The 9,732-nt window shown below is 41.0% G+C and overlaps 1 long non-coding RNA gene across 1 annotated transcript; it reads right to left on the bottom strand.

The window, feature by feature from the left end:
- Positions 1-815: 815 nt before the first annotated feature.
- Positions 816-1,997, bottom strand: LOC135568819 (uncharacterized). The gene is made up of 2 exons (XR_010462734.1): positions 1,735-1,997; positions 816-1,036 (listed from the first exon to the last, which is right to left on the bottom strand). It is a non-coding gene; the product is annotated as an uncharacterized LOC135568819 (long non-coding RNA).
- Between the last annotated feature and the right edge of the window lie 7,735 nt (positions 1,998-9,732).

The following is a 9,732-nucleotide window of genomic DNA, read 5'->3' as shown; positions in this document are numbered from 1 at the left end:
GCTAGCATCGCCCAGAATGGCTTGCCAAGTGTTTGTTAGCAAGCTGACAGCAGGTTAGGTTTCAACAGCCATTCGAGTAGGGGTTGGAAACTATAGAGAGCTTCTATTGGTCAATCGCACCCTGATATTGCAAAGTATTAGCATAAACTTAATGGTTTCGTTCTGTAAGATGGAACAGTGGGCAGCATTGAATAAAATGGACACGGTACTGTTCTGAACAACCAATTGAAAAATGGTAATCGCCTTCAGAGGGCTAAATGTTTTATTTTTTATTTTATTTTATTTATATTTTTTGTTTAACCTTCATTTGACTAGTCAAGCCAGTTAAGAACAAATTCTTATTTACAATGACAGTCTACCAAAAGGCAAAAGGTCTCTGGCAGGGACGGGGGCTAAATGAAATACAAATATTTGACAAAACACACATCACGACGAGAAACACAACACTACATAAAGAGACAACAACATAATTCTGTTGTAACAGATAGGCTTACATTATTCAGTGTTTATACATCCTTGGCTGAGTACCAGAGGAAAGTTAGGGACAGTCAAGTCAGCAATAGCCCATGTTGCTAACAACAAGATAATGTTTTGAGTTCATGATCTAGCTAATGATTAGCACACTGGGGTAAATGTAGATGGGCAACCCCATGCAACAGGTTATCATGCTTATTGCTAAATAACACACCTGCGTGATAATATGGACTGATATGGTATTGGGCTCATTTCTAGAAGGGAAAATTATATTTTAGATGGTGTCAGGATACTTTTATTTTCATTCATTTTGGAGTAATAAAATTAGTCTAAAAAGTCCAAAGTAATTAGCCTCTCTGTTTCCAGGTAGACCAACACAATGCTTTTATTCATAACAGAATCTTCAGCCTATTAGGACTTGACATGAATTCCCATACAATGGATGGGTCCCATTATGTCTGGCGAAAACCAAGCAGTGCATTCCACAGTAAGACCATCATACCAACAGTCAAGCATAGTGGTGGTAGTATGATGGATTGGAGATGCTTTGATGCCTCAGGACCTGGAAATGCAAAAAATAGTGAAAATCAGAATGGTGGAAAATACTGTTGTACGGCACTGTATATGTACACTGAGGGTATAAAACATTTAGAACAACTTCCTGATGTTGAGTTGCAAACGCCCCTTTTTCCCTCAGAACATCCTCAATTCATTGGGACAAGGACTCTACAAGGTGTCGAAACATTCTACAGGGATGCTGGCCCATGTTGAATTCAATGCTTTCCGCAGTTGTGTTAATTTGGCTGGATGTCCCTATATGAGGTGGATCATTGTTGATACACACGGGAAACTATTGAGTGTGAAAAACTAAGGGGTTTGGTGGTGATTTTCTAAACAGTTGGTTAAACCAACAGTCTAAAGTAATATTGAAAAATATTGTTACTTGAGTTGTGATTGGGGTATATTGGCCAAATGATCAGGAAAGTTGGTGTATTTCCCCTCCAACATTCATCAGAAACAACCATATTACAGCTATTTGTTTAAAATGCCTTAGTAAGTTACATAGTATGTTACTGCTGTTCTCTCCTTCTTCCCTTTTTTCCTGGTCTCAGCACGTTTTCGCCCTCATCACCGCTCAAGTCTGTTTCAATAGTCACGAGACCTAGTCTCCTTCCACCATTGTCACGGTGATAGCAGAAAAGAATGGCTTTCAGGCTAAAGATGGTGGATAAATGAAGGAAGTTCACTCAGGCCGTTTACCACTGTCTGCTTAAGGGGGGGTTACTCCATAGACACCAATGTGATAGCGGTCTGCTTAGTCCCTGACTTCCATTTAAACAGAACCATTGAGGGAGTGGAACATCTTGATTCCTCTTCTGTCTCTGCTTGAGACTCCAGAATGCTGAGTCACAATGACAAGGCAGAAATACAGCCAGGGCAGAGCCTGAATCAGTCAATACTGTAGTAGAACCAATGGGAGGTTATGACAGGAGAAAGAGTGGGAAGGATGGAGAGAAATAGGAATAGAGGGGGGGGGGGGGGAGTACAGACTAAAAACGCTGTGTCACCCTTCAGAAGAATTCTGTAACGGTTAGTCATTTATAGTATTACTATCACTTTTGTTTATAACTTTAACTTAAGAACATTCTTAGTTTGCACGATAAAATTGTAATGCTAAGAGATGGACAAAAATGTACAGGGTGGGTACCTGGAGGAAAAAAGGGGAGGGTCATGTAATTTGTAATGGATGAAATTTGAATATTTCTCAGTGTTTTAGAATCAGTTGCTTATTAGGCTATATATCGATGCCCGATTCCACCTGATTCTCTGCTGGGCGTGAAATATGACGTGTGCCTAAAGTTATTTAGCGTGGTCTCAATCAAATGATTCATAGACTATAGGCTATAGGCTACAAAGTGCATCCTCAGAGAAGCACAGAGAAAAGTTATATTTCTAAGATAGCTGCTGGGATAGCGTAAATAAAACTAGACTGCATTACACACTGCAACGGATATTCCAACCCTGAGGCCTGCTCTGCCCTTGCTGATCAAAACCTTCTTTTTTGCTGCCTAACCAATGCTGTGCTGTGTAGGCCTACAGTGGCAGTTCAGGAGGAGAGTCAAAGAATTCCTCAGAAAATAATTGTTGATTAAGGCCTTGTCCAAAAAAATGCAACATCTTGCACGTAGACTAGGCTATAGCCTATGTTCTGTTCAGTTTGAGAAGGAGAGCATTTGAGGACCGGAGTTTAACTTTGATAGCTTGCTACTACTATAATTGATTTGAAGAAAAACCATATGTTTCTTGCCCATGATGTATTTATACAAGTCATTGACATCACAATAAGCCAGATTTGAGTTACTTACATTGTGGTGCTGAAACTTGAAGCAGCAGTCACGGCACAATCAATTGGAAATGGACAGGTGATGGTGCAGAACATTGGCAAATTGGAATATGAATAATTCATTTAAACCGTCTTCATTTAATTAGACTTTACTAACAACAAGAGGGCTTTGTGTTGGAGCCTATTACTTCCTTTCTGTTTAAGAAACAAGAGGTAGCTCTACCCGTTTGACAGACAGAATTAGGCTATAGGCTGCTATATCCATAGATTTTGGTTCAATTCCTCCACCCACCATGCACTCTTTAAATAGCCTCCCTCCATGTCAGTGAAGGGCTGTTAAGTTAAAACCAGTACTGGAATTGAGGGGGTATGAGAGGGTATGCCATAGGCCTACCTTTTATTGAAGAAAATGTCAAAAAGCACAGGCCTACCCATTGTTATTTTAAGATTTAGAATAAAATAAAACAGATCCAGTTACGTACAGTGATGTATAACAGCACTTTGGTCCGTTATAATTTATGCTAAAAACAAGCTGAAAATACCCTGGAAAGACATGACTGCTTAGGGGAATATCATCTTTATTTTCTTTGACATTCAGAGTCTGAGCTACAATCTTCTATAGCGGAGAAGGCAAACAATGTAATTAGCATGGGAAGGAATCTAATTCTGTACCTTTAGATTGATTAAGCTATTTACTTTCTGTACAAAATATGTTTAAACCCAGACAGCTTTTAGGGAAACCCTTGTGACCTTCTGTTGTTAAAGAAGAGTAGCCATCTGTTGAATCTTACATTTTTCTGAGTCGGTAGACCTACTGTCTGGGGTGGAAAGGTAGGCCTAACTTTTGAAAGTGCCAAGCTCAGATTCCTAACAGGGACAGTTTCATTGCAAACAAGACACACTGATTTGGCATTGGAGAAATATGATACGATCAGTGGCGATTTCAGCATGTAAATCTTGGTGTGGAAAAAATGTATATGCATGCCAGCAAAGCAACTACACCACACCACACCACACCACACAACACTAAACAATACATGTATTGCACTTTGACGGTGCCCAAACTGTTAGGGCCTACATAAAGCTGTTCCAACAGCAGGCTCAACACCTTACTACTACTACACCTGGCAGCAATACAGTTCATTCAGCCTCAATTACTGCCTTTAAAAAACACGTATTTGATATAGCTGATTTGCCATATCAGTTGTTTCTACTGACAATTGAGAAGTACAAATTATGGCATAAGGGGACGACGAGCGTAATAAGAGGCAGTCCGTAATTTCGATAAAGACATCAATGTGCGAGGTATGACGAACGTAGTCAATATAACTATTTGTTCAGCAATTTTGAAATGTACAGCGACAGAATTCAGATCATGGGCCATTCTTACAGTATTCTCCCTGTGCACCAAGTCAGAACCATAGGATAAATAAAGGGGACATATAAGCAGACAGTGAAAGCTCTGACAATATTTGATGATGACATGTCTCTAAAACAGGCTGTAGGCTACATGTGCACCACCAAGTCAAAACAGTAGGCTAAGTTATGAGGGGGAAAAGGACCCAATTATTAGCGGAAGGGACATGGGCTACTAACAGCTTACTACACAACATACACTTGGTATTAACTTCTTAGCTCCAGTATGCATATCTTCCTGGCACATTACATATTACAGACATATCACATACATAATTTATGCCTTTCTGGACTCACCTGTTTGTAATGTGCTCACATGAACGGGAAGGTGGCGCGGCGGTCCTTCGTGGGAAATTTTTGTCATCAAATTCTGGCATTCTCTGGATTGATGGTGCTTCCAACACAACTGAGAAATCTACAACAACAAAACAAGGTTGAATCATGAAGTCAGTGATCTTCAGGTTGAAATCAAGATATGGGTGGCCTGTGAAGCACAATCCAGCTACGCTTGGAAGATGCAAGTCTACACAGGGAAGCCGACCGGTGGGGGCCCAGAGAAGAACCAGGGGATGGGGGTTGTGCTTGATGTGACAGATGAACTGAGGTGGCACAATGTCACGCGTGACAATTTCCTCACCTCTTATGAACTCAGGCAGCAGCTCATGAAGAGGAAGATCCCCGTTGTTGGCACAATTAGAAAGAACAAGCCTGAACTCCACCTGCTATCCTTGCAATAAGGGGGAGAGAGGCCTTCTCATCAAAGGTTGTGTTCACCCCACTACCACTCTAAGATTGTGGTCCTCCTGAGCACACTGCAAAAACGGCTGAGATCAGTGATCGTGAGGACAGGAAGCCAGCCATCATCCTGGACTACAATCACAACAAAGGAGGCGTGGACAACCTGGGCAAGGTGATTGGAACTTACAGCTGCAAGAGGATGACTGCCTGCTGTCCCCTGGTCATTTTCCATAACATGATTGATGTGTCCTCATACATTGCCTTCGTAATACGGAACAAGATCAACCCTACCTGGATGCCTGATAAGCGGAACAAGAGGAGGGTGTTCCTGGAGCAGCTGGGATAGGCAGTTGTAACCCACACAATCAAAGAAGGGAGTGGCTCCCCCGCACAGCAGCCTCTGCAGAGCTTGCGAAAGCTGTTCAGGGGGCTGAATCTTGTACTGATCCACCTGAGGCTGCAGCTGGGCCAGGCAAGAGGAGGAGATGCCAATTCTGCCCACCAAAGAAGGACTCTAGAACAAATAGTATGTGCTGATTAAATTCAGTCTTTCTGCTGTGTGAAGAGGGAATACCCAGATATTCACAAAGTTTGTGACACATGACAGGTTGTTCCTTTGGCAGTGATTACAGCCTCAAGTCTTCTTGGGTGTGACGCTACAAGCTTTGCACAGCTGTATTTGGGGTGTTTCTCGAAATCATCTTTGCAGATCCTCTCAAGCTCTGTCAGGTTGGATGGGGAACGTCACTGCACAGCTATTTTCAGGTCTCCAGAGATGTTAGATTGGGTTCGGGTCTGGGCTCTGGCTTGGCCATTCAAGCACATTCAGATACTTGTCCCGAAGCCACTAATGCGTTGTCTTGGCTGTGTGCTTAGGGTCATTGTCCTGTTGGAAGGTGAACCTTCTCCCTAGTCTGAGGTCCTGAGTGCTCTGGAGCAGGTTTTCATCAAGGATCTCTCTGTACTTTGCTCCGTTAAGCTTTCCCTCGATCCTGACTAGTGTCCCAGTCCCTGCCGCTGAAAAACATCCTCACAGCATAATGTTGCCACCATCATCATCATCATCATCATCATCATCATCATGATTCACCGTAGGGATTGTGCCAGGTTTCATCCAGACATGGCACTTGGCATTCAGGCCAAAGAGTTCAATCTTGGTTTCATCAGACCAGAGAATCTTATTTGTCATGGTCTAACTGTCACGCCCTGATCTGTTTCACCTGTCCTTGTGATTGTCTCCACCCCCCTCCAGGTGTCAATTATTTTCCCCGGTGTATTTATCCCTGAGTTTCCCATCTCTCTGTGTCAGTTCGCCTTGTCAAGTCAACCAGTGTGTTTAACTGTCAGGAGAATTTTCAATCCCAAATGATAATAACTAAAAATCAATAAGCTTTGCCCAATCCCCGAGATTTGTAAGACCCTGGGTTTAATAATAATTAGGCAAAGACTCAGCTAATGCAAAAGGTCCGTACAGTTTATCCAGAGAATGTTTTGAAATCAAAATGCAAACACAGTCTTTATAACACACACACAAACCAGTTCAAATCTTAAACTACGCCTTGCTCAGACAGTCAGTGTTTTTCCACTATACAGACACATTGTTTCTTTAATCTGCAACATGTTTCATAATTTTCTGCAAGCCTAACAGTTTCTCCCCTCCACGGGTGGAGACAGAATGTCCTGTAAGGAACACAGTAGTACAACTTGTCTGTCGATAGCTTCTCTTATCATGTGTTTCCCACTTGCACCCTGCTTACATACTAAAAAAGCAAAAGGCACTTGTTCTAATTCGGACTAAAATTACACCCATCATCAGATTATAGTTTTATGATTCTAATAAATTTCATACAATTATATGGTTTCAGGGTGGAATATTTTAATCATTACCTTTAAGCATATAATTCCCTTATCATTAACCCGTGTCCCTGCTTTTTCTTAGCTCTGTTTTGCTTGTCCTCCCGGTTTTGACCCTTGCCTGCCCTGACTGTGAACCCGCCTGCCCTGACCATACTGCCTGCCCTGACCTCGAGCCTGCCTGCCACTCTGTACCTCCTGGACTCTGACCTTGATATGATCTTTTTGCCTGTCCATGACCAATATCTTGCTTGCCCCTTGGATACTAATAAATATCAGAGACTCTAAAAATCTGCCTCCCGTGTCTGCATCTAGGTCTCGCCCTGTGCCCTTAAACTGAGAGTCCTTTAGGTGCCTTTTGGCAAACTCCAAGGCTAAAACTAAAACTAAAACTCAAAGGCTGTCAAGTGCCTTTTACGAAGAAGTTGCTTCCGTCTGGGCACTCTACCATAAAGGCTTGATTGATGGAGTGTTGCAGAGATGGTTGTCCTTCTGGAAGGTTCTCCCATCTATACAGAGGAACTAACCGCCTTAAAATAGATTTTTTTTGTTGATGTCAATATTCTGAACAAATAATGTAATCAATGTTCTGCAACATATGCTTCAACAATTAATGTATTTGCTGTGCCAGACCTAAGGGATAATGTTAGCTTTATAATTGTTATTTCATGTTCAAAATCTAGAAACCATGCCAGATTGCTAGCTAAATTATCCCTGGAGCATTTAATATGGCAATAAAACAAAATAAAAATGTTTGGAGATGTGTATTACACATTTATGAATAATCTAATGTTAGCATTAAATAATCAAGGCCTTTAAACACTTTGTTGGACAATAATTGTATAAATGAAATGCCTTTTATGGTGTCTCACGAAATTGACCATATCCACTTAGTTGCATTTAATGAAAAAATAGGAGGTTGTTCCTTTACATGGTGTTAATAGCTGATACTTTGGTGTGTCAAAATATAATCTTCACATTTAGTTCAAATTAAGACAAATATTTGTAGTAAAAAGTTGATCGTCCCATTCTTTAAGAATCCCTGAGCTCTAAAACAGCAAAAATTCTCTCTGCCCCATGGCAAAAAATCAATAGCTTGTAGCTACACTAAATATGATATAACCAAAGATTGTTGTTATCCAGCATTTCTGGACATTACAGGTAAGCCTAATCAAAACACAAAAATAGACTCTACAACTAACCTGGTATTGGCAGTACTCTACCAGTTATCCTAAACATGTCCATTTCCAGTTGCAAGTGGTTCTAGAAATACCAGAGAAAATGCAGATAGATAGTAAATAAAAATGTCTTTCTGAGTTTTCTCTGGTGTTTGTGCATTTGCCTGTTGCATTTTCTTTGTAAACTTGCCTGTTTCCTTTTCTTTGCAGGTTTTGCCTTACACAATCTAGTGCAGGAGTATTCAATTTACCCTACGAGGTCGGGAACATCTCCCTAAAAACTGAGACATTTCCGGGGACAGCTCCAACCGGGGACAGGCCACCAAAAACGGGGACAGGCCACCAAAAACGGGGACGTCTGGTCACCCTACTTTAGTTGAGCTTACTAGCGCTTCGCCTGTCTACCGGAAGCTGTTGCTTTGCAACCTCTTGCTAGCTTGTTAGCATAACAAATGACTAGCTAGACATCATACGATTTCGGATGTGTTGGTAAATTCAATCTGGAGTGCCAGAGTACGCTCTGGGCATTCAGAAATTCAGAGCGTTGTCAGATTGTCTGTTTGGAAAGTCAAAGCGTTTCGCATTCGGAGCGTTCAGAGCCCACACTGGACGCTCTGGCCGAGGAGTAGGGTTGATCCGAGCGTTTTGACCTCACAACGGCAATTAAGCACCCAAGCTAACTGGCTATCTTTGGCTAGCTTTCTAGCTACTTCCAGACACAAATGAGAGAACACCTCACTCTGACCATTTTACTCGCCCTAGCAGAGCTGGTTATGCTGTTTTCATGTTATCCAGAGCATTGGTGACTGTAACTGTGTTTCTGGCAACAATTTAATAATGCTTTTTTTGCAGACGTTTACTGATACCGGTTATATTCAACGGGTGTTACGGTTGTAAAATTAATCAATTAATCTGTTCTTTGGCACACTCAGATGAGAGTGCTCTGAAATCGGAGTAGATAGCCAGAGTGAATTAACAATGTTCATTGAGAACGCACAATGACGATACCGCTTAGCTAAGCCTGATGTATTAATAGCCAACTAAATTTGTGTTTGGTAGCTAGATAACATAATGGTACATACTGCTGCAATGATATGCTACGCGTTTCGTAAGGATAGCGTAGCAAAGAAACTTAACTTATTTGTCATAATTAGTTATAGCACTGAAATTGTATCCGCTCTCGTCTCACTTCGGCACCATATTTTCTGCCATTTTCTTAAAATGTTATGAGGCCACGCCTGTTGTCTGAAGAATTGCATTATGGGCCCTGAAAGCACAGAAATAATGTCCACTGCTTGAAAACTTCGTATTTTGGCTAATCTGGCATACTAAATATATCCATACTATGACCAGTAAACATACTATATACTATATACACCTATATACACTTACTATATACACTATATACTATATACACTTACATCACAAGTAGTATGGTTAGATGTATGTAGCTACTGATTTTGTGTAGTTATTTCTAGGCTATTGTAATCAACTTTGATATACCATTTGACAACAACAATATGTCATTTGAAACCGAAAGGTGTATCATCAAATACCATTTCTACAAAAGCCAGCCTTTCTTTCTCTGTCCACTACTGTATTCCCATACCTCATACTGAAAATTGAATTTATGTTTTTTTTTTTTTATGTGATAAACCCGAAGTTTTTCTTTTGACTGCATTCTGGAAAAGGTCAATAATTAAGCTTCATGTGTTATTGAAACATGTG

The sequence above is a fragment of the Oncorhynchus nerka genome, unplaced genomic scaffold (genome assembly GCF_034236695.1).
Source record: "Oncorhynchus nerka isolate Pitt River unplaced genomic scaffold, Oner_Uvic_2.0 unplaced_scaffold_33___fragment_2___debris, whole genome shotgun sequence".
Taxonomy (NCBI): domain Eukaryota; kingdom Metazoa; phylum Chordata; class Actinopteri; order Salmoniformes; family Salmonidae; genus Oncorhynchus; species Oncorhynchus nerka.
Note: the sequence above shows the minus strand (reverse complement) of the source record. Positions and strands in the feature narration are given on the sequence as shown.